Below are 24,102 nucleotides of genomic sequence, written 5' to 3' on the forward strand. Positions count from 1 at the left end.
ACGGCAGCGATACGGCGAGTTATGGACTCTACAAGGTGTTAATATCGTTCTGGAGGAATCTTATGTAGTTGGTGCAGGGTTCATGGAACGTACACCAGTATCGACAGCAGCCCAATAAATGCTCAATTGGATTAATATCGGGAGGAATCAGGGGATCTGGAGGGCCAATCCAAGGTCGTAACTTCGCTGGAGTGCTCTTCCAGCCATCTGCGTGCTACCACAGAACGGTGATATGGCACATTGTCCTGTTGAAATATGGCATCTCCATCAGGGTACTCTTAGGTCAGAAAGGGATGCAGATGGTCTGAAAGAATGTCCACATAACGCGCACCTGTCAACGCTCCTGTAATCGGACAATGGGGCCTAATTGCGGCCATGAGTACGGCGCCCACATCAGAACTGAGCCACCTCCCGCCTGGACACAACCTTGTTGACACGCAGGATCCATAGTTTCTTGGGGCACACGACACACACTCACAAGCCCATCAGCTCGATACATCTGGAACAGGGATTCAAGGGACCATACCACACGCTGCCACTGTTCCATGGTCCATTGCCGATGTTCGCGGCCCCATGCACATCGTTCAGCTCTGTGTCGAGGTGTCAGCAACGGGACACGAGTTGGTCGTCGGCTAGTGAAGCCTATGCGGTGCAGTTGCCTCCTTGCAGTCCGGGTAGAAATGGGTTCCTGACTCCCAACATTCAACTTGGCGGTGATCTGACTCACAGTAGCCCGTCGAGCGCCCAGTATGGTTCTACGGAGGCGACGTGATGTCCTTTCGTTAAACACCTGTGGTCTTCCCGTGAGGCGGTTTACGCGGGTGGTAACATTCTCTCTGCGATATGGAAGATCCATCCTCAACACAGTCAACCTCAGGAACCCGAATTCGCCTGTAATTTCCGCAATTCTATTACGCATGCGCCGTGCGCCGATAATCATCCCACGTTCAAAGTCGGTTAACTCGTAACGTGTTGCCATCTTCACGACACTGGTGTCTGTCATGTAGCCTCCGAACAGGTCTGGTGCTGCTCTTTCTAGTTGACTTCGATGGGCGACCTGCATATCCCTCGCTTTCAAATTAAAAGCGGTATAAAATACAGAAATTATTGTACGTTTTCGGTATACAACGATTTGAAACAAAAAACTTCAGACATTTCTGATGAACTCAATCTCGATTTCAAAAGACCATCCAGTATCAAACGGACGGCCTTTTACAAAAACAATAACAACTTTTTTCCAAAGTGTGTTAAGTAATTAAACACAGATATATTTATAAGAGCGCATTCCATAATGCACCTAAATTTTATGATAATTGGACAGTGCGTTTACATGCAATGGTACTACAAATCAGTTGTTTACAGAAAACGGTCAAGGAATTAGGTACTTTTGCATTCCGGCTAATATAACTTCCACAAGAAACATAATAAAAATATGTAAACACCACCAACGAATGCAGAATAAAACAAGCTTTACGATGGTGTGATTATATTTTAGATTGGTGGACTGGTTTAAATTTTATTTGCGTTTAAATCGACCGCACATACTTTCTGCGTTGACAGTAGGTGTGCGGCTGTGGTGGTGGTGGTGGTGATGGTGATGAGGTAGGGAGAGTTTGAAATCCGGTGTCGGCACATAGCCAATTCTTGTCGAACGAGAGCAAGGGACTGCTCAAGGCTTAACGTCTCCATCCGACAGACGAATCACCATCAACAGAGTCATATGCTCTCGCTAGGTTTGGAATTTAATTCAGGCTTTTGGCACGCAATCTAGTGATTAGAAATGGTATATCACCACTTCTTCTACCCTGCTGACCAACATTCTGATGGTGATTTTTTCCACCAACGAGACTCGAACCGGCTAACCACGGTGTCAGATCATAAAGACTTGACGCTTTAATGACCATGGCCAACAGGCGGGCGGTTGAAGTGAATATATCATTTATTTTGATAAGGATTGTGTGATTAATTGCACAATATGGTTTATAATTTTTAGGTTGATTATTAAATTCAAACTATAGGCCTAACATTAAAACTATTTTTGAGGCCAACCTTTCACAGAAATGTAAATACCGTCGGGGCATTTTTTGTAGACTTTTGATGCTCATCAATTCTTCCACGCATACTTGGAGCCAATCGCTAACTATTAAAACGTAAGCCAAGAAAACCCTCGTACAGCCGTTTTATCCTTTGCTCCCGTTCTTCGAATCGCTAATTCTCTGCTCCCTTTTGACGTACAATAGCGTTTTAGTCCGCAGAAACACAGACGGACACCTACCGCAAATGTAATTTTATTATACGTACAGATATAGAAAAATAGTGCTACAAACAAAAACAAACAAACCACATGGCGCAATAGCCCCAAAGGGCCTTGGCCTACCAAGTGACCGCTGCTTAGCCAGAAGGCCTGCAGATTACGAGGTGTCGTGTGGTCAGCACCACAAATCCTCACGGCCTAAATTCTTGGCTCTCTAGTCCGGAGCCGCCATCTCACCGTCGCATAGCTCCTCGATTGTAATCACGTAGGCTGAGTGGAACCAGTCCTCAGACCAAGGTAAAAATCCCTGGCTTGGCCGGGAATCGAACTCGGGGCCTCCGGATAAGAGGCAGGCACGCAACCCCCACACCACTCAGTGCTACTGCGTTATGAAAGATTGTTCCTGATAGCTGGTTGCTGGTGGCAATGAATACATGACACATCGAAATTAATTTTGGATAACATTAATTTCAGTGTGTCACGTATTGTGTAGAGCAGTGGTATTCAAACTTTTTGGTTGACCTTCGTACCCCAGAAGTACGAGTATATTGCTATTATACAAGAAATACGAACAATACAACAGATGATTGTTGTTGGATGCGAAATAATATTAACCATCATCATCATCATAATCCGCAGATTATCCCGCTTGCTCAGGGTCCCGGCTCGCACTCAGGCATGAAAGAGTTGTTGCCGGGGATTTAAGGTCGCATGCCCTTCCTAATACAAAAGAATTCTCAACGAAAATTCCCACCCCAGCACATCGTGCATCAAACCAAGATCGCCGGAGTAACAGGCAAGTACCTAAACGTTTACACCACCCTGTTCCCCAATAACAACAATAATGTATTTGATATATGAACGCTACGCGAGTAATACCTCGTATCCCACAACGCTCTTCCAATTCCTGGTCACGCCTCCCAGCCAGACAAGGATATGGAGTCCATCAGAACATGTTCGTTGCGATCATTTTCCTATGAGAAATGGCGAATGGCTTTTAGTGCCGTGAGTGTCCGAGGACAAGTTCGGCTTAACAGGTGCAGGTCTTTGGATTTGACTCCCGTAGGCGACCTGCGCGTCGTGATGAGGATGAAATGATGATGAAGACGACACATACAACCAGCCCCCGTGCCAGAGAAATTGACCAATGATGGTTAAAATTCCCGAAACTGTCGGAAATTGAACCCGGGACCCTTGTGAACAAAGGCCAGCACGCTAACCATTTTGCCAAGGAGCCGTACATCATTTTCCTATGCCAATATGTGAAGGAAAATGAACCTTATTGTACCGTACTGTAGAAATGTAAATTTTCGTGAAGTTTTTATGCATTCGTCCACCTCTGTGGTGATTAGCTGTCACCCCTGGAGGCCCGGGTTCGATTCCCGGCTCTGCCACGAAATTTGAAAAGTGGTACGAGGGCTGGAACGGGGTCCACTCAGCCTCAGGAGGTCAACTGAGTAGAGGGGGGTTCGATTCCCACCTCAGCCATCCTCGAAGTGGTTTTCTGTGCTTTTCCACTTCTCCTCCAGGCAAATGCCGGGATGGTACCTAACTTAAGGCCACAACCGCTTCCTTCCCTCTTTCTTGTATATCCCTTCCAATCTTCCCATCCCCCACAAGGCCCTGTTCAGTATAGCAGGTGAGGACGCCTGGGCGAGGTACTGGTCCTTCTACCCCGTTGTATCCCCGACCCAATATCTCATGCTCCAGCACATTGCCCTTGAGGTGGTAGAGGTGGGATCCCTCGCTGAGTCCGATGGAAAAGCCAACCCTGGAGGGTAAACAGATTAAGAAAGAAAAAGATTTAGCCTATGCATTCCTACAGTGCAATACATTTAAGGTTCATTTTCCTTTACACACAAACACAGGAAAATGAACGCAACGAATATTGTTCTGTTGGACTGTATATCCATGTGTGGCTGGGAGGCGTGACCAGTCTTAAGGAGGATAATAGATGGGAAGAACATTGTGGGATACGAAGTATTGCTCGCGCAGCGTCGTTATATGTGTAGTAAATATACACGAGTATATTTGTTAATGCAACAATTGAATCGGTTATTTCAGAAAGCAGTCAAGTGCTAAAAAATGAAAAATGAGTTAATTGCAGAATATGTTACTAAGAGAATATACGCACATGTTGGTGCTAAAACTAGTCAAGAAACGTCTTCCTATAATGGTCAGGCATTACGTTGAATTTCGTATTTAGTTCAGGAACCAGTTAAGTGACATCACTTGGCTGGTTTCTGCAGTAAACTGCTGGTACATTTTGTGATGTGCCGCACCTTGCCGTTTGGCTCTGCTGTTCTGAATCCAGAACAGTCAGCTGTTCAGCTGTTTTTATTGTCATTGTGTTTCTGGAATCGCATGTTCGTAGCTTTATGAACAACTGATTGAAAAAGTGTTTCTCTTGTTTAGTGCAGCGTTTTTATAATCGTAGTGATCTGAAAGTTCAGAAGATGAACCAAACCAAACCCTTTGGCACTACAGCCCTTGAAGGGCCTTGGCCTACCAGGCGACCGCTGCTCAGCCCAAAGGCCTGCAGATTACTAGGCGTCGTGTAGTCAGCACGACGAATCCTCTCGGCCGTTATTCTCGGTTTTCTAGACCGGGTCCGCTATCTCACCGTCAGATAGCTCCTCAATTCTAATCACGTTGGCTGATTGGACCTCGAATCAGCCCTCAGGTCCAGGTAAAAATCCCTGACCTGGCCGGGAATCGAACCCGGGGCCTGCGGGTAAGATTCAGGCACGCTACTCCTACACCACGGGGCCGGCTCAGAAGATGAACTTGTAACTAAAAGGAAACGAGGAGTGGTAGACAAACAAACTCACACGCGTAATATTATTCGGAATGAAAGGGTAAAAGGAGAAGGTTATATTTCTTACTTAGGCAAGGAAGTATCTGGCCTGAGCCCTACATTATTCCTGTTTTAGGTACCCATCAATATCACAAAGATACTTGACGTAAATGCCTTAAAACCTTACCTGATGGGATATGAACACTTTTATGCATTTTACAGTGGCCTACTAGAGAGACAGAATGTGCTGTGGAGTTTGTTTACGAGGATTGATTACTTCTGTCATGATGAGCAGGCATTGCTGATTTAATCCTTTTAATAATTATATTTGTATCAGCAATGCAGTCTAAACCTATTAAAATACTTTCTATTTCCACAAATATGGGTTTTGTGGCAAAATCATTTCAAAATTCAAAATAATTATCTCATAAAAATATGTTTCCAACATTCGTTTATTTCAAAAACTAGTTCAGTAGAAAATTTTTCGGACTTTTCACAGCGAAGTTAATAACCATAAATTATTTTTCCTTAGATAGAAAGTATTAAAAGATACAATACTTTCAAGCTAAAATATTAAAACCCCTACCATAACATTTTCTCTGATGATAGACAGTTTTTTTTTATTTTCCCAAAAATGACAGACTTGGCGCTTGACTAGTTTCTGAAATAATCGATTCATTTACTATTGTTCTTATATACACTGCTACTGAAAAAAAATATGTGAATGAGTGAATTTTGAAACAACAAAATTAAAAAGAGCAATGCAGTGTGAGTGAACCTTTTTACATACCTAGTCAATGAGAGGTACAAACTGACACATACAGTATATTGGGATGAATGGTTCGGAAACGGAACTCTGTGCAGTGGTAGACAAAAACACTAAATCAAAACAAAATTTTCTTGAAAACGAAGAGGCTCAACTCACTGCTCACTGAGAACAGTTAGAAGCTGCTTAAATACCCCTTGAGACGACCCCGCGAACCCCTAGTGGTACGCGCACCACACTTTGAATACCACTGGTGTAGATGTTATAGATAATATTCTGTGATGGCCTGAATATTTTGTCATCTGTGTGCAGGTGCAGATCGCTACCTGTCCCGAGAGCTGGGCCGCCACACCCCTGAGCTCCAGCAACCAGAATCGAACGAGGTAAAGCCGTAATGCACTAATATGAGCCTGCTTTTGATAGCCATGTTACAAACGCTAGAAATTACCGCTTGCAAATTGTTGCCGTTCGTAGTATAATCCGTGTTGTGGTGGTTTCATTTTGATGTCCGCTCAGCCTCGCGGGTATTTAATCGTTTGTAAACACCGTATTTCATGTGCTTAGAGGGATTTACAGAGTGAAGAAAATAACACTGTTACTCGGAACGAAATAATATTATCATTACTGTCCAAAAATTAAGCGGATAACCAAATACAGTAAAAACTATCCTGAAAACTACCTCTTTAAATTACCACCCCTATTAGCAAGCTATCTTTCCAAGAACCGATTTTAAAAACTCATAAATGCAATCTATTTTGTACCTCAAATTAAGAACCACCTCTCATTCCGAATAACTACCAGGTTTTCTTAACCTGATCTCTTTTAAAAGACCATCTCCAGAGTTCTGCTGTATACTGCCTGTATTTACGAGTAAAACAAATGTCATGTGTCTATCTGCCGTCCAGCGTTATACGACTGAGTGTTCGAATTGTTTCAGTTGGCCCAGCAACGTTCTGCTCATTTGGAATACAACAGCGTGCAGCAGTAAGTGTCGGCACAGAACAGATAACACTAGAGGAACTGTTAGTTAACATCGATTTTTAAAAAATCTGTTTTGCTCTAAGATTGTGTAGATTTGAGTGATCAGATTACAAACATGAAAATACGGGACACTTCGACTGCTGTTCATTATTAAGCAGTATTTAAGATTAGAATTTCTAGAATTTCTTGACACGAACCACAGACCTCACAAAAGAGGTCGGTTGCCCAGTTGTACTTCCTCTTAAAAAACAATAAGCACCACCACACCACCACTACCACCACCACTATCTCAGTGGTTTGTTAGTGCCAGGCAAGCACACTGTAATAGAGAAATATACATCCCGTACATTTTTTGCAGGGACAACGGGACACCCTAGAGATCTTTTTTTGTTTTTGTTTTGTTTTGCTGTTTGCTTTACGTCGCGCCGACACAGATAGATCTTATGGCGACGATGGGATAGGGAAGGTCTAGGAGTGGGAAGGACGCGGCCGTGGCCTTAATTAATGTACAGCCCCAGCATTTACCTGGTATGAAAATGGAAAACCATGGAAAACCATCTTCAGGGGTCCCGACATTGGGATTCGAACCGAATTTCTCCCGGATGCAAGCTCACAGCTGCGCGACTCTAACCGCATGGCCAACTCGCCCGGTCCTTAGAGAAATAAGGGACGCTTGGTCACCCCAGTGTAGATGCTGAACATATCAATTTACTTGTTTGGAAGTCGAGATTGTTAAAGCAAATGTTACTTAAAATGAAGCAGAGCAAAATTTATTATTTAGTACCTTCTTAAAAGGTAGTGATACATAATTTCGTGTGGCTATATGTAGCCTGGTGCAGCCTTTATAAGGCAGACCCTCCGACGAGGTGGACGGCATCTGTCGTGTGTAGGAAACTGTGTATTACTCTAGTGGAGGATAGTGTTGTATGTGGTGTGTAAGTTGCAGGGATGTTGAAGACAGCACAAACACCCAGTCATCGGGCCAATGAAATTAACCATTTGCGATTAAAATCTCCGACCCAGCCGGGAATCGAACCTTGGGCCCTCTGAAGTGAAGAGCTCTACGATAACCATTCAGCCCAGTTAAAATAAAGCAGAGCTAAGTGTATTACTTTTTTTAAAGGTAGTGATAAGTAAAGACCAGAGTTGTATTGCATTAAAAGTGAACTAATCTATCTATATATATATAAAATAGCTTGTCCTGACTGACTGATTCATCATCGCCGAGCCAAAACTACTAGACATAATGAAATGAAATTTTGGGGATACATTCATATTAAGATGTAGGTGCTCGCTAAGAGAGGATTTTTGGATATTCCGTTGCTAAGGGGGTGAAAAGGGGGGGTGAAATTTTAAAATGAGTGCACCTATATCTCAAAACTTTAAAAGTTTACAAATGTAAAAATTGGTATTTAGAATCTTCTTTGAAAATAAGGAAACACGTATTTTTTTGTTTTCAGAAAATCCCAATAGGAGCGGTGAAAAGGGGTGAAAAAGGGGTTGAATGCCTTTAATCAGGATACCGGTACTTATATCTCAGAAACTGAAGAAATTACAGACCTGAAAATTGGTACTTTTGATCCCTTTTAAAAATAAAGGAACACGTATTTTTTTGTTTTTGCAAAAGCCAATTAATGGGAGGGTGAAAAGGGGGTGAATTTTTAAAATGAGTGAATCTATATCTCCAAACTTTTAAAGTTTGCAGCTGTAAAAATTGGTATTTAGAATCTTCATTAAAAATAAAGAAACACGTATTTTTTTGTTTTCGGAAAATCGCAATAGGAGGTGTGAAAAAGGGTGAAAAAGTGGTTGAATGCCTTTAATGAGGCTACTTATATCTCAGAAACTGAAGATATTATAGACCTGAAAATTGGTGTTTGGGATCTCCTTTAAAAATAAAGAAACACGTATTTTTTTATTTCTGAAAAACCCAATTAAGGGGGGTAAAAAAGGGGTAATATTTTAAAATGAGTGTATCTATATCTCAAAACTTTAAAAGGTTATAGGTGTAAAAATAGGTATTTAGAATCTCCATTAAAGATAAAGGAACACGTATATTTTGTTTTCGGAAAATCCTAATAGGAAGGGTGGAAAAGGTTGAAAAAGGGGTCGAATGCATTTCATGAGTCTACTTATATTTCAGAACCTGAAGATATTACAGACCTGAAAATTGGTGTTTGGGATCTCCTTTAAAAATAAATAAACACGTATTTTTTGTTTGTGGAAAATACAATTAATGGGGGGGGGGAAAGGGGGTGGTTTTTTTAAAATGAGTGTATCTATATCTCAAAACTTTTTAAGTTTATAGATGTAAAAATTGGTATTTAGAATCTCCTTTAAAAATAAAGAAACATGTATTCTTTTGTTTTCGGAAAATCCCAATAGGAAGGGTGTAAAAGGGTGAATAATGGGTTGAATGCCTTTCATGAGGATACTTATATTTCAGAACCTGAATATATTATAGACCTGAAAATTGGTATTTTGGATCTACTTTAAAAGTAAAGAAACAGGTATTTTTTCGTTTTTAGAAAATCCAAATATTGGGGGGTGAAAACGGGGGTGAATTTTTATAATGACTGTGTCTACATCTTAAAACTTTAAAATTTACAGATGTAAAAATTGGTGGTTAGAATCTCCTCTAAAAATAAAGGAACACGTATTTTTTTGTTTCCAGTAAGTCCTAATAGGAGGGGTGTAAAAGGGTGAAAAATGGGTTGAATGCCTTTAATGAGGATACACATATCTCAGAAACGAAAGATATTACAGAACTGAAAATTCGCATATGTGATCTCCTTTAAAAATAAAGAAACAAGTATTTTTTAGTTTTTGGAAAAGCCAATTAATGGCGGTTAAACAGGAGTGACAAATTGTGGTGAATATTTTGAAAGACTATATCTACAGAATATCTTGGAATCGTAAAATGTTAAAACGTAAAAAGTGGGTGTAAATCTCCCGTAAATGTAAATAAATATAGGTTATTTGTTTTTGGAAACTCTACTTAAGGGGAACCCAAAAGGGGTGAAATTTTAAAATGAGAATTTTTACGGATATCTAAAAAACTTAACATGTTACAGAAGTGAAAAATGGTATACTTTTATCTCTATTAAACATAAAGAAAAGTGTATTTTTAGTTTTCGGAAATACCACTTGGGTGGAGGGCGGGGGGGGGGGGGGTAAAAGTGACTGAAAATGGTGATGAATTCTTTTAATTAGGCTACTGATATCTCAAAAATGAAGATGTTACAGATGTGAAATTTGATTTTTGCAATCTGCTTTAAAAGTAAAGAAACACGTATTCTCGGAAAATCCAATGAAGGGGGGAGGGGTGTGTGTGAAAGAATTGAAACATTAGTTGACTTAATTGTATGAGAATACATACATCTATTACTAAAGTTGTTACAGACGTGAAAATTCGTATTTGGATCTCCTTTAAAAACAAAGAAAAAGGCGTTTTGGTGGGGAAACCATCTTGGAGGGCGGGAGTGTAAAGGAGTTGAATTCCTTTCATGAGGACACATAAATCAAAAACTGAAGAAGTTAGAGTCGTGATGATTGGTATTTAGAAGATCCTTTACTATTAAAGAAACAAGTAATTTTTTGCGGGAAAATTCATTTAGGGGGAGGAGAGATTATTGTGAAATGAAGTGAAAAAAAGTAAATTATTTTTATGTGGATACTTATATCTCAAAACTGAAGGTAATAGACGTGAACATTGATGTTTGGAATCTCCCTTAAACATAAAGAAACAAGCATCCTTTTAATTCTTTTTCGGGGGGGGGGGCTGTAAATAAACTTAACGGCGGTGGGGTGTAGAAGGAGGTGAGACCAATTGATTTTACTGTTAATAATGTACTTATAAGGATCCTCCGTTGCTCAGGCGGCAGCGCGCCGGTCTCTCACAGCTGGGTTCCGTGGTTCAAATCCCGGTCACTCCATGTGGCATTCGTGCTGGACAAAACGGAGGCGGGACAGGTTTTTCTCCGGATACTCCGGTTTTCCCTGTCATCAGCCATTCCAGCAACACATAATAATAATAATAATAATAATAATAATAATAATAATATTCCGGACCGTCGTCAAATTGCGGACCGCGATGGAAACGGCTCCTGGACGGCTAATGACTAAGAATGCAGTCCGGTCGCGGGTTCAGTGCCGCCAAGGCACCCAGTATGACAGCACGCCGGATCTCCTGAAGGATTATATCCGTATTAAAAATATTATAGGAAAAGATGGCAAAGATTTACGGACCCAACTGACATGGAGGAATACCTGAGCCTAAACCGGGAAGTACGAAATCGATTGCTGGAAAGGAAGATTTAAAAATGGGAGGAAACGTGCCGTAAAATAATAGATCGGGAATTTTGGTGGATTCTCGCAGAGAACGAGTCAGATCGCGAATTTCGGCGGATTATATATCTAAAACAATAAGCATTCAATTATAAATTTCAGTATAATACCGTAGCGAAGCACGGGTATCTTGCTAGTACAGTATAAATAAATTAAAACTAAGCACTGGTAAATCGTGAGAAATATTAACTCTAGTTCGATAACGTCTCACCTTCTGTGAGGAGACGGCACGAGAAGAAGGAGAACAAGAAGACTGTCTAGTATGGAGATACGAATAATAGCCACATAGCTGAGCAGCACGATACTTTTCAGCCACTTGCGGTCAATTCAGTATTGAAGTTGAGCTACTTTTTAACGGTTGAAGACTCTTGTAGAAACATTTTATTCTGTTACTTTCGCAGTAGAGTTAGATAGCACAACTTCCCGTGCTAAATGGTTAGCATGCTGCCTTTGGTTCAAGGGGTTTGGGGTTGGATTCCAGGTCGGGTCGGGGATTTTAACTTTCATTGGTTAACTCATCTGGCTGGAGGATGGGGTGTTTGTGTCGTCTTCATCATTAGAATTTATCTTAGGCGGGGCCCCATCCTCACACACGCAGATCGCTTATACGGCCTCTAATCGAAAGACCTGCACTAGGCCTTTCCGGAGGCCACACGCCATTATTATTTCTCATTAAATTTAGACTGTTGTGCGCCTCTGTGGTGTAGTGGTTAGTGTGATTAGCTGCCACCCTCAGAGGTCCGGGTTCGATTCCCGACACTGCCACGAAATTTTAAAAGTGGTACGAGGACTGAAAAGGGGTTCACTCAGCCTAGGGAGGTCAACTGAGTAGAGGGGGGGTTCGATTCCCACCTCAGCCATCCTCGAAGTGGTTTTCCGTGGTTTTCAAGTTCTTCTCCAGACAAATGCTGAGAAGGTCACTACGGTCGCTTCCTTCCCCTTCCAACTTTCCCATCCCTACAACCCCTGTTCAGCATAGCAGATAATGGGCGAGGTACTGGTCCTCTTCTCGACTTGTATACCCGACTAAATGTCTCACGCTCAAGGACACTGCCCTTGAGACGGTAAACGAATTAAATAATAATAAATCCAGACCCATCATCTACTTCTATTGAGTTGTTGAGCAGTAGGTTCCTAATCAGCGGTAGGCCTATAAGGTAGTTCGTATTATCAATAATACTCTCCAATTTTTCTAGCAGTATGGTTCTGCTTATGGTGTCAAAAACTTTAGAATAATCAATAAAGATGACATGCAGTTTACCCCCTGGTTTCTTTAAGGCTTTTTCTATGTCGGTTTGGAGACAGTGGACAGCTAAAGTCGTTAATTTTCCCTTTCTAAATCCGAATTGCGACTCCGGTAGGTTATTATCCACTAATTATTTAATGAGACGTTTACCCATTAGTGAAGTTATAACGCGATTCCTCTATATGAGTTAGGATCTGCGGTGTCACCTTTGCCTTTATATAGCATTTTGATAGATTTTCTCCACCGAGCTCGATAGCTGCAGTCGCTTAAGTGCGGCCAGTATCCAGTATTCGGGAGATAGTAGGTTCGAACCCCACTGTCGGCAGCCCTGAAAATGGTTTTCCGTGGTTTCCCATTTTCACACCAGACAAATGCTCGGGCTGTACCTTAATTAAGGCCACGGCCGCTTCCTTCCCACTCTTAGCCCTTCCCTATCCCATCGTCGCCATAAGACCTGTCTGTGTCGGTGCGACGTAAAGAAAAAACATTTCTCCAGTTGTCTGGTATCCTACCTTGCCACAAACATTCATTCGTTAGGTGAGTGTAGGATTCCCCCATTGCAAGAGCAGCTTTATGATGTTCATTAAAAATGTGATCTGAGCCACATGCCTTGTTATCTTTAGGTGCTGTATTAGTTGTTACTACTTTCTTAATTGAAAATCTGTCAATTTCAGGGAATATTTGAAGAACTGGTATTGAATAATTAGTAGGACGTCTCTCTCTCTCTCTCTCTTGAAGCACTACACTCAAGTGCTTTTCTCATACTTCCATTAGTAGTTTTCTGGAGAACTTTGGTTGTCTAGGCTTCAGAGCCAGGTAAGGATCTAGACTGGCACGTTCTATAAGTTTTCTTTTCTTCCTCCTCTCTATAATGTTTTTGGCTTCTTTTAGTAGGAGCTTGTATGATCTCCTATTACTGGCATATATTTCAAGGATTTACTTTGTTTTCTCTCTTCTGGCTACATTTAATGCTTCCAGTACATCTCTACGACATTTATAGCATTTCTTGGTGAACCAGGGTTGTGATTTCCTGACCACAGGTATTAATGGTAGAGTAGCATTCTGGACCAGCACTTCTATATATAATGCAGCCTCATTAAGATTATCCTCTCGTAATAGGTTAAGTACCGTTTGATTATCTTCATCACAGATAAGAGACGGATTACTTTTTCTGCTTATTTTTTATGGTACGGTATCTAACCGTATCAAGCATACTATTCTGCAGCTGTAATGAAGTTGCTACTGGTAAGTGTTTCCGCTGCGCCTCGAAAATGACCTCCTGCTTGATCGGTACAAACTTGGAGTTTATAAACACCAAATCTATTGTGCTAAGACATGTAGGTGATCATGTCAGAGGCATTAATCAACCGAATACCTTCCTCTTCGAAGAAGTCCAAAATTTCTGTGGATTTTCGATGTTCTATATTAATGCGACAATTTAGGTTTCCGGCAAGGATAATGGCATCGTCTCTACCTAGTAGTCACAGTTAAAACTTCCTCAATAATCTCAGTTGATGACATATCTGGCTGGAAATATGCACATACACAAACACAGCTTGATTCGAATAGTAGAATATTCGTGGGTCTATATTGTACACTAAATGGTGAGAATTGATCAGTAAATAGACAGGCAATACCTCCTTTGGGCCTCCCTACTGGAGATTTTTCTGGCATGACGAATGTTGAGTAGTGTCTATTAGTCTGTCACGCATGCGTTAAAAACGTTTCCACTAGGATTATTACATCAAATTTCTGTATCATCTCTTCTGATGTGTTTGTCATGCTCAGTAGCCCTTCAATATTCCACAATGATTAATGATCAATGTAATTAAGGAACAATAACAGTCGAAATAAAATTGATGTGTTGTCTTTGTGCGTGGCGTGCTAGACTGAAATGTTTAAAAACTGTGCATCCACCTTTTTAAATGGTAGTAAACAACACCGAATTGGAACATGATGTCCACTGATTAGAAAATGCTGAGTGAAGAACTGTGTACAAAAATGAACAGTATTACCAACAAAAGTACCGTACTGAACTATAACCTTTGACTCGCCGTGTATAACTCGTTCCAAATAAATATGCCGCGCGGTGCGCGAGAGGGGAAGGGTACTCTCGCATGTACACGCATGCACAGAAATGGTGTCCCGACAATCAACACTGCCCATCTACAGTATTTAAAAGGAGAGGAGGGAGTGAAGAGACAGTGCTGAAGGTCGCTCTAGTACCGACAAGGATGGGAAGGGAGTGAACGGGTAGTGCTGAAGGCACAGCGTGTGTATTGCTACACATCCACTATTGTACCCATTTCAATCACAACAGCCCTATAGCGGGCTGTCTACCTGCAGCTATGCGTTAAGCCAGGAGGTGGGGGAAAAGCATTTCTGTGCATGCGTGTACTATAGTTCCTACAAACTGCTCTGCCCGGAGTATTCAACACCTCAAACTCAACGACTTGAGCTTCCATTTTCTTAGTTTAGGACAGACCAGAAAGCGGGAACATTCCTCTGAACAAGGAAGGAGATAGGTAACAGCTTGCCACGTCGTTCAGTCTACTTCAGACCTTCAGAAAGTTAACATAATTAAGGAGTAGTGTGCTAGTTACGACCTATTAAGATCGGTACCAAGGAATTCGCAATGATGCTCCACGCTGTTGCAATTTCGTTTGTACCGGGCGAGTTGGCCGTGCAGTTGGGGCGCGCACCTGTGAGCTTGCATCCAGGAGATAGTGGGTTCGAATCCCACTGTCGGCAGCCCTGAAGGTGATTTTACGTGGTTTCCCATTTTCACACTAGGCAAATGCTGGGGCTGTACCTTAATTAAAGCCATGGCCGCTTCCTTCCCACTCCTGGGCCTTTCCTGTCCCATCGTCGCCGTAAGACGTATCTCAGTCGGTGCGAAGTAAAACAAATTGTAAAAAAAAAAAAGATACGTTGACAGCGGATGCATTAGCATGAGAATGAATTATTGCAACCAAGACTTTCCTAACTGGCGATGTCTGTAGAGTTTGAAAGTTGGCGGGGGAGAGTGATTTTGGGTTTCTGCGTGTGGAACAGTAATTTGTATCTAGTTATAACATTACCTTACGCTACCTCTCTCTGTACGTAAACAAAATATAAAGACACTTTCCAACATTCCCAATTAAAAAAATAGTTGTGAGTCAAATATAAATGGCTCCAAACCATCCTCATAATTTTCGTTATCAATTAGGTGACCTCGATTAAACGAGATTCTGACACAAATCCATTTCACCCCTCCTATATCTGTTATTTTATGTACGGTGTAGAAAATAGTGGGGCCATCTTAACGTCATCACCAATTTAATCTTTCTGAAGATAAGGGAACAGGACTGTAGAGCATTTCCAAGGTTACCAATTTATGGGTCATGTTCCAATCTGTACAACAAAGCGTCTACAAGGAGTTTATGGCTGGCTATATAATGCTTTACCTACAGAATACAATACACAAACTAATTCTTCTCTCTCTTAAAGACGTGCTTTTAACATTGCTACCTTTCTCATTATGCACTCCATTAGTTGTCTCACCGGAAGTCGTGCGGAACGAGTTACGTAAGAGAGTTTTAATTCCAGTTTTAATATCCTACCTTGACGTCATTTGAAGAAATTATCGTATTTTACTATTACGAGCAGAAAACATTTCGTATTCTACGTTATGTTTTCACTCGATATTGTATGCGTTGCTTTCAAGGCCTTGGTTCCAAGTGTTGTCGCCATGGCCTGAATTAAGGGCTGTTTGAGGATAAGGAAGTGAGTAACGCAGCCTAAGGAGCACTGAGTGAAAATGGTGGTTATTTATTCCAAGATTTTTTGAGTTATGTAAATTCTTATCACTAAGGGGCTAAAGCAGGGTTTCCCAAACTTTTTGGGCCGATTGCAGAAACGGTGTTTAGATGATCTCTACGGTTAAACAATGCCTAAGTATGGCTGTCGCATTGCAGAGACGTTATTTATCACTTAGACACTGTCTAAAACCGACGTTCAATTGGTCATATTTAAACACTGCCGAGAGCACTGTTTAACCTCAAATGAGAGGAGTGAATCACAATCAGAGGTTATGTACCATGGAACATGTAATTTGTATAATTATGTTGAGACGATTCCGGGAAGAAAGTTTAGTGGGTCGTCCGCTGCTAAATCGCAGCAATTCATTTGACATGTACGGGGAGATAGATCTTAAAATAAGGTTTTACTTTTCAAAACTCTTGTGTCTTGAGGCTGACAAGGAGACAATCCGGTAACTGTCAACTTGAATACAATTCTTGGCAACCGATATAATTTATTATATACATGGGGTAATTTCCATGGAACTCCAAGTCACTTCGACTACATACATGTCAGAATTACTTGTCTCAATCGTCAGTGGACTGTCACATATATCAACCGGGAGGGATTCACTTATATTTGCTGCCAAGTAAACATACATAATAGTAAAAAGTAAGGTTGTATGTGGTTTTTATGTATATAATCGTGTAAGTTTTCGGCAACTATCAGGTAGGAAAAGGCAAGTTGTGGTGATGGTGATGATTATTGTTTAAAGAGGAGGACTGGGGAAGAAGAGCCGTGGCCATAATAACAGCCCTAGTATTTGCCTTGTGTAAAAATAGGGAAACTACGGAAAACAATCTTCAGTCCTGCCGATGATGCGTTTAGAACCTACAGTCTCCAGAATGCAAGCTACATGTGTATGGCCCGTACAACACACTCGGTTACACAGTACTGTTGCTTCATCTTCCCTTCGTCGAAGTTACCGTATTTACCAACAGATTACACTCGCTGTAACAACGCTATAACCAAAACTACACTTCCCCGTACGGTGGTGTGTCGCTTTAGTACCAGTAATCACAATCCTATCATCACCGAAGCCCTGTCCTTATCCCCTTTAGCTGATGCCATTCTTAACGACCGTCGCACACTCCAGACTTCTCATCTCTTTCCTCCCCCCATCACATAGCTTCCCCCCCCCCCCCCCCACTCTTTCTCCACCACTGTCCTGTTACAAGTTAAAACTGTATTTTTCAATTCTATGATGCACCTGCGCACAGTGGTGCAGCCTATATTTCTGCAGCACGACCAGTGTCCGTCCATTGTTTTATTATTTTATTATTTTATTTGTTATTATTATTATTATTATTATTATTATTATTATTATTATTATTATTTTATCGTCACAATATTTTCTCTGTTTCTACTCTGGCACAAGCAAACGGACTTTCCGTCCCATTAGTTCTTATCTTGTGTTCATTATTATTATTATTATTATTATTATTATTATTATTATTATTATATATGTTTTTCGTCCGAAGTGAGGACATATTGTATTATGTGACAGTGTTTCCGTTTCGTTTTTCTGCACTGCCACAAGGTAATGCGTGTGCTTCTAATTTCTGTTTGTTTTTCTCATTGCATTTATTCGTGCCGATTGACATTCTACCTGCGGGACGTTCTTTATTTACGTTATGTGGACTTACTTAAGCTAGCAATTGGTGTTCTTGAACGTTATTCAACCGACTTTTCTTCCATATTCTTTATATTCAGTGTTGTCTTTCCTTTCTTTCTGCAATTTCGTCTGTTATTTGTAACAATTTGTCAGTGCACGTTATATTCATTTCCTACTCGGTATGTTGTGAACTTGACTAGTGCAGTGCTTATGTTGTCAGTGCATTGACGCCCAATGGTCTATATGAACTCTTGCTCCAATACACTACGATGCAAACATGTTTATCTTCGTTGTATATTCATCATTTTGTTATCCTATTTTGTACCTATCTGTATAACTGTGTATCCTAATTCGTTATCCTCCTACTTTTCCCCTACGTATGTCTATACATACCACTAAACATTCGATTTTCTTTTACATATATATATATATCGTACACGGCCTAAGAGCTACTTTGTATAGCTGACGGCCCGCCTACCCATAGGGTAGGAATGAAATAACCTTCTAATAAATAAATAATGTGTCGCTTTAGTGTCGATAATATTATTATGAGATTTAATTTCCACCGAAAGCGATATTCTTATCTGTGCACAAATCATGCTCATATCTGAGCACCGAGCTCGGTAGCCGCAGTCGCTTAAGTGTGGCCGGTATCCAGTATTCGGGAGATAGTAGGTTCGAATCCCACTGTCGGCTGCCCTGAAGATGGTTTTCCATGGTTTCCCATTTTCACACCAGGCAAATGCTGGGGCTGTACCTAAATTAAGGCCACGGCCGCTTCCTTCCCACCCCTAGCCCTTCCCTGTCCCATCGTCGCCATAAGACCTATCTGTGTCGGTGCGACGTAAAGCAACTAGCAAAAAAAAAAAACACATCTGAGCATATTTGAGCCATATTTGAGTAATGTATAGGAAGACAAACAGCTGACTGGCGTTCGGCGCACGCGCACCGACGAATTTCATTGGTTGCGACAAGCAACAAGTTGCATGAAAGATACTCCATTTTCAAACCAATATTGAAACTTTAAACGATGTCTAGTTAAACACCGTCTGAACATAGTTTATGCAATGGAAGGTCATAGTCGATTTAGACGTTGTTCAGGTAGATGTTGTCAAAGGCTTAAAACTAGTCATCGTTTCTGCAATCGGCCCTTTGTCTCTAAGGCCCCTTTAGCATATCGCACCATGTCCAAGGAACCTTAGTCACAGAACATAATACTGCATTCAGGAAATACAGTAAAAGAGCAGAATTTTGTAATGATACCATGTTTGATTTTATTTGTATAATTTAGGACTAGCATTTACTTTCTTTGCACTCCTTGTGGGTGGGGGACGCAGACGAAGAATACACCCACGGTATCTCCTGCATGTCGTAAGAGGCGACTAAAAGGGGCGACCAAGGGATGATTGAATTCGAACCATGAAACTGCTTCTGATTGGTACCATCACGCGGGGAACACCATGGGTCGCCCTTACTTTGCGAGTAGTACTACTATATTAGGTACATAATAGGTTTGTGATTAGTACCACTATATGCGGAACATCACGGGCTTACGTTGCCTGTGATTTGTACCCGCTATGTGAGGAACACCACGGGCTTAAGTTGCCTGTGATTAGTACCACTATATGCGGAACACCACGGGCTTACGTTGCCTGTGATTTGTTCCATTATGTGAGAAACACCGCGGGTCTGGGCGTTGCCTGTGATTTGTGCCCGCTATGTGAGGAACACCACGGGATAGTATGAGTCCTTGTACACCTATGTGAGGTCCACCATGGGTTTGCGTTACCTACGATTGGCGCCATTATGTGAGAAACACTATAGGTCTGCGTTACCTGTGCAACGTACAATACTTGTGAGTAGTACCATAATGTTTGGAACACCGTGAGTTTACGCTACTTTGGATTAGTACCGCAACTTGAGAAATACCCTGATTCTACTTTACTGGCGATAAGTATCATTATGAGGGACCGCTGACCTGGATTTTGAACCCCTTTAGACAAGGAATATCATCGATTCACGATTATGCTTTGGAAACATTCCCTTGGTCAGTAATATAGTTTCTGGGAAGGTGGGGCATTGCGGGTCGGATCAACTGATTGTTTTAAATTTATACTCATGCGTTCATTCCTCATCATTACGTTTTGAATTCTGGTCAGTGAAAGAATTTTGGACTTTTAAGTTGTCATTGCATTTCGTCTCATTTCGTACCATTAGGGGCTGATGACCTAGATGTTAGGCCCGTTCAAACAACAAACATCATCATTACTTTCTTTGAAGGTTTAATTTAATTTCATTTACATGAAGATACATTATAAGTGAACAGATATCATAAAACAATGTGACACTTAGCTAACAATTACAACGGACTGGATCTGGGAACTTACTTGAAAAGATTCACTTGTTGCGGTTGTTGGATGACTGAGACAGATGGTGTTGTTTTTCCAAAGAGCAAGCGGTTTACAAGCGTAGTCACTCGAACCGAAGAACAGCCTCTACATTAGCTCTCTTTCTGTACTTCGCTTTCATTTGTGTGAAAGCAGAAAAGATACACTCACACAGGTATATTGTCGTGAAAGGCATTAAACGTACTATTTCCTTTGTAAAATTCTAGGGTATAGGGTACGTCACGGACCCAAAAGTCGACCAGAGACGTGGAGTTGTGAAACATTCATGCAATTTCCTCGAGCTAAACATGCCAATCCATCTGATTCATCGCCTATATCATACTTCAATTTATTTTCCACTTTCTCTCTACCAAGATACTTCCGCTAGTTGATCTTCCTCAATAGATTTCTGATCCACGAGATTTTCCTTAACCAGATGCGTAAAATATGGCGTGAATATGGATACCAGCCATTCCAAGTGTCACAATTACATTACTTACGCTGCTTGTAGTATTTCTCCTTTTTCCGCTGCTGATTTGTGTCATCTACCGGCAAGTTAAGAGTAATATATACTGTAAGTCATACAGCAGTGAAGATATACTTCCTTCTTCTTCTTCTTCTTCTTCTTCTTCTTTAGCGTTTGCCCCGCCTGGTGTCAGGTTCCGCTGTGTGGATTAGTTGTCTCTATTTAATTCGATCTCGAGCCATGTCTGGATGTAATCTTACAGCTTTCAGATCGTTGTGCACTGTATCGGTCCATCGCTGTCTTGGTCGTCCCTTGGCCCTCTTTCCAGTGGATTCCAATGTATACGCTGACTTTGCCAATTTATTGTCTTCTGCACGCAACACACGCCCAAACCAGCGCAGACGGTTTTCCTGAATTTTCTTCTGGATCGGTGCAACGCCAAAGCGTTTCCTAATATCGTCGTTTGAAATATGATCCACTCTAGTGATGCTACGTGTCCACCTAAGCATCTTTGTCTCCATGACGCTTAGTTGACGTTCTACCTCCTTTGTAGCAGGCCAAAACTCAGTGCCGTAGAGAGCGACAGGACGGATAACAGTTCGGTAGATCTCAGATGGTCCTGCATCCGAAGTTGTCATTCGCCACTTCAGCCAGGCTGAGCGTATCTTTGTGTTGACCTCGTCAGTAAGTCTGCCCCCGTCAGAGAGTGTGGAGCCAAGATATTTAAATTTCTCTACTCGTGATAGATCTTCACCATCAACGTGGATGGTTCCAACTTCTCGAGGATCTAATGTCATGTATTCTGTCTTATTTTTGTTGAGGCGCAGGCCGTATTGCGCTAGTCGGTTGTTCCACTCTTCTGTTTGGCGCTGGAGATCACGCTTACTCTCAGCAGCCCACATGACATCATCAGCATAGAGAAGTGTCCATGGTATTGGCTTGTCCAGGTCTGATGTAACAGTGTCCATCACAAGAATGAATACCAGCGGTGATAAGGCAGAGCATTGATGGACTCCTACAGTGATGCGGAAATCATCGGACGCTCCTGCGGCGGCTTGAACATGACTCGTTGGTTCTATGTAGAGCATCTGTACCCACTTAACAAGGTGCTCTGGAATGCTATGTTCTCTTAGCGCTAACCAGATTAGGTCATGTGGCACCCGATCAAAGGCCTTCTCAAGATCCAGAAAAGCGAGATGATGAGGCTTATTTTTTTCACGGTGTTTTTCAACTAATAGTCGAGCAGCGTGGATTGCATCTGTTGTGTCACAATTTTTCACGAATCCAGCTTGGTTCGTTGTAAGTTTCGCTATCTCGCGAATCCTTTTGTCGAGAATACGTTCGAAGACCTTCATCATGTGACTCAGAAGTCTGATCGGGCGATAATCAGAACAATCGGCAGGACTTCCCTTCTTCTTGAAGATTGGTACGGTAATGCTCCGTCGCCAATCTGATGTTATTTGACCTTCTTTGATGATCTGATTGAAAAGCTGAAAAGACATACTTCCTTAATTTAGTATAATGGTCTATGAATTGATTGTGTACAATAAAATTTTACTCTTCAAATACTTACAACTTACATTATTATTGCGGACCCCTTGAATAATCGTCGCGGTACCCCAGGGGACCGCGGACCGCAGTTGGGAAATGGTTGGGCTAGAGCCGTGCAATAAGTGAGTCTGAGCTCATTCCGTCTCTCGTCTAGTCAGAGAACGAGCCTGCTGCTAGAACGAAAACTCATAAATAAAAGAGTCTGGACAGGCTCGAATCAGACTCACTGCTGCTCAAATTGAAACGAGCGCCATTTGAAGAGTGGCAGAGTGAGTCAGGCTGAACTCGAAACTCGATAACAGGCTCGGCATACCGGACCACTCAATTATTCAGTCACATGGTGGGTGATCAAACTGCGAGTTGTTGCCAATGTTATATCCAATGCGTTACGGGTGTTACGGTATACGCGGTGTCTCGGCGGATGCAGAGTGGGTCTCGGCCCTCAAGTGACCACGACTGGTCTGCAGTCCGACAGTTCTCCACTCCGACCGGCCAACCGAGCAGAGGTGGGGTGGCCACGGTTCTATCGTTGTTCGACGCCTCTGTATTCGGGAGACGGAGAGAGGCTGTTTCAGGGGCGCAAGGATGTAAAAGAGCTAAGATGGGGAAGGAAGTGGCCGTGGCCTTAAATATTAAGGTACAGCCCCAGCATGTGCCTGGTGTGAAAAGGAAAACCACGGAAAACCATCATCAGGGCTGCCGACTTTGGGATCCGAACCCACCATCTCCCGAATACAAGCTCACGGTGCTTCATCCCCCCACACAATGTTGGTGACCACGAAGTAATTATTCCTATTTTACGCTTCCTATATAAGAGTTGCATCCGAGCTGAGTAGCTTAGCTTAGGCGGTAGAGCGCTGGCCTTCTGAGCTCAACTTAGCAGTTTCGATACAATTTACTTCCTAAATATAATGATAATAATAATAATAATAATAATAATAATAATAATAATAATAATAATAATAATAATAATATAGAAGTGGAATCTGATCTGTAGTGAAATAAATATCTCTAGGCCTAGGGCAGAGAAAGTGAAATCTGTCTGCAAACGAATAAGGGTAGAAAATCTCCAGCACAAGGAAATTAGACAGAAGTACATGGATATGATTAATGAGAAGTTTCGAACAGTAGACAGTAAGCAGGTTCAGGATATAGAAAGTGAATGGGTGGCATACAGAGATGCTGTAGTAGAAACAGCAAGGGAATGCCTAGGAACAACTGTGTGTAAAGATGGGAAAAGGCGAACGTCTTGGTGGAATGTTGAAGTGAGAGCAGTTTGTAAACGTAAAAAGAAGGCTTAACAGAAATTGCTCCAAACAAGGGTCGAGGAAGACAGGGATTTGTACGCTGATGAAAGAAACAGAGCGAAACAAATAGTTGTTGAATCAAAAAAGAAGTCATGGGAAGATTTTGGTAATAACCTGGAAAGGCTAGGTCAAGCAGCAGGGAAACCTTTCTGGACAGTAATAAAGAAGGGAGGAGGAAAGGAAATGAACAGTGTTTTGAGTAATTCAGGTGAACTCATAATAGATCCCAGGGAATCACTGGAGATGTTGAGAGAATATTTTGCACATCTTCTCAATGTTAAAGGAAATCATCCTGGTGGTGTTCCGAACAGGCAAGCTCATGGGGAGGAGGAAAATGATGTTGGTGAAATTATGCTTGAGGAAGTGGAAAGGATGGTAAATAAACTCAGTTGCCATAAAGCAGCAGGGATGGATGAAATTAGACCTGAAATGGTGAAGTATAGTGGGAAGTTAGGGATGAAATGGCTTCATATAGTAGTAAGATTAGCATGAGGTGTTGGTAAGGTACCTTCAGATTGGACAAAAGCAGTAATTGCACCCATCTC

The 24,102-nt window shown here is 41.7% G+C and overlaps 1 protein-coding gene across 4 annotated transcripts in view; it reads left to right on the forward strand.

Moving 5' to 3' along the window:
* Positions 1-24,102, forward strand: part of LOC136879173 (EF-hand calcium-binding domain-containing protein 4A) — a 659,860-nt gene that overhangs the window by 362,574 nt on the left and 273,184 nt on the right. For 2 of the 4 annotated variants that reach the window (XM_067152938.2, XM_067152935.2), the window contains exon 3: positions 6,130-6,200. The exons of the other annotated variants lie outside the window; for them this stretch is intronic. The gene's annotated coding sequence lies outside the window, so the exon portion shown is untranslated. The remainder of the gene's footprint in view (positions 1-6,129; positions 6,201-24,102) is intronic. 4 annotated transcript variants of the gene reach the window in all.

This window comes from Anabrus simplex, chromosome 8, assembly GCF_040414725.1.
Source record: "Anabrus simplex isolate iqAnaSimp1 chromosome 8, ASM4041472v1, whole genome shotgun sequence".
NCBI classification, from domain to species: Eukaryota; Metazoa; Arthropoda; class Insecta; order Orthoptera; family Tettigoniidae; genus Anabrus; species Anabrus simplex.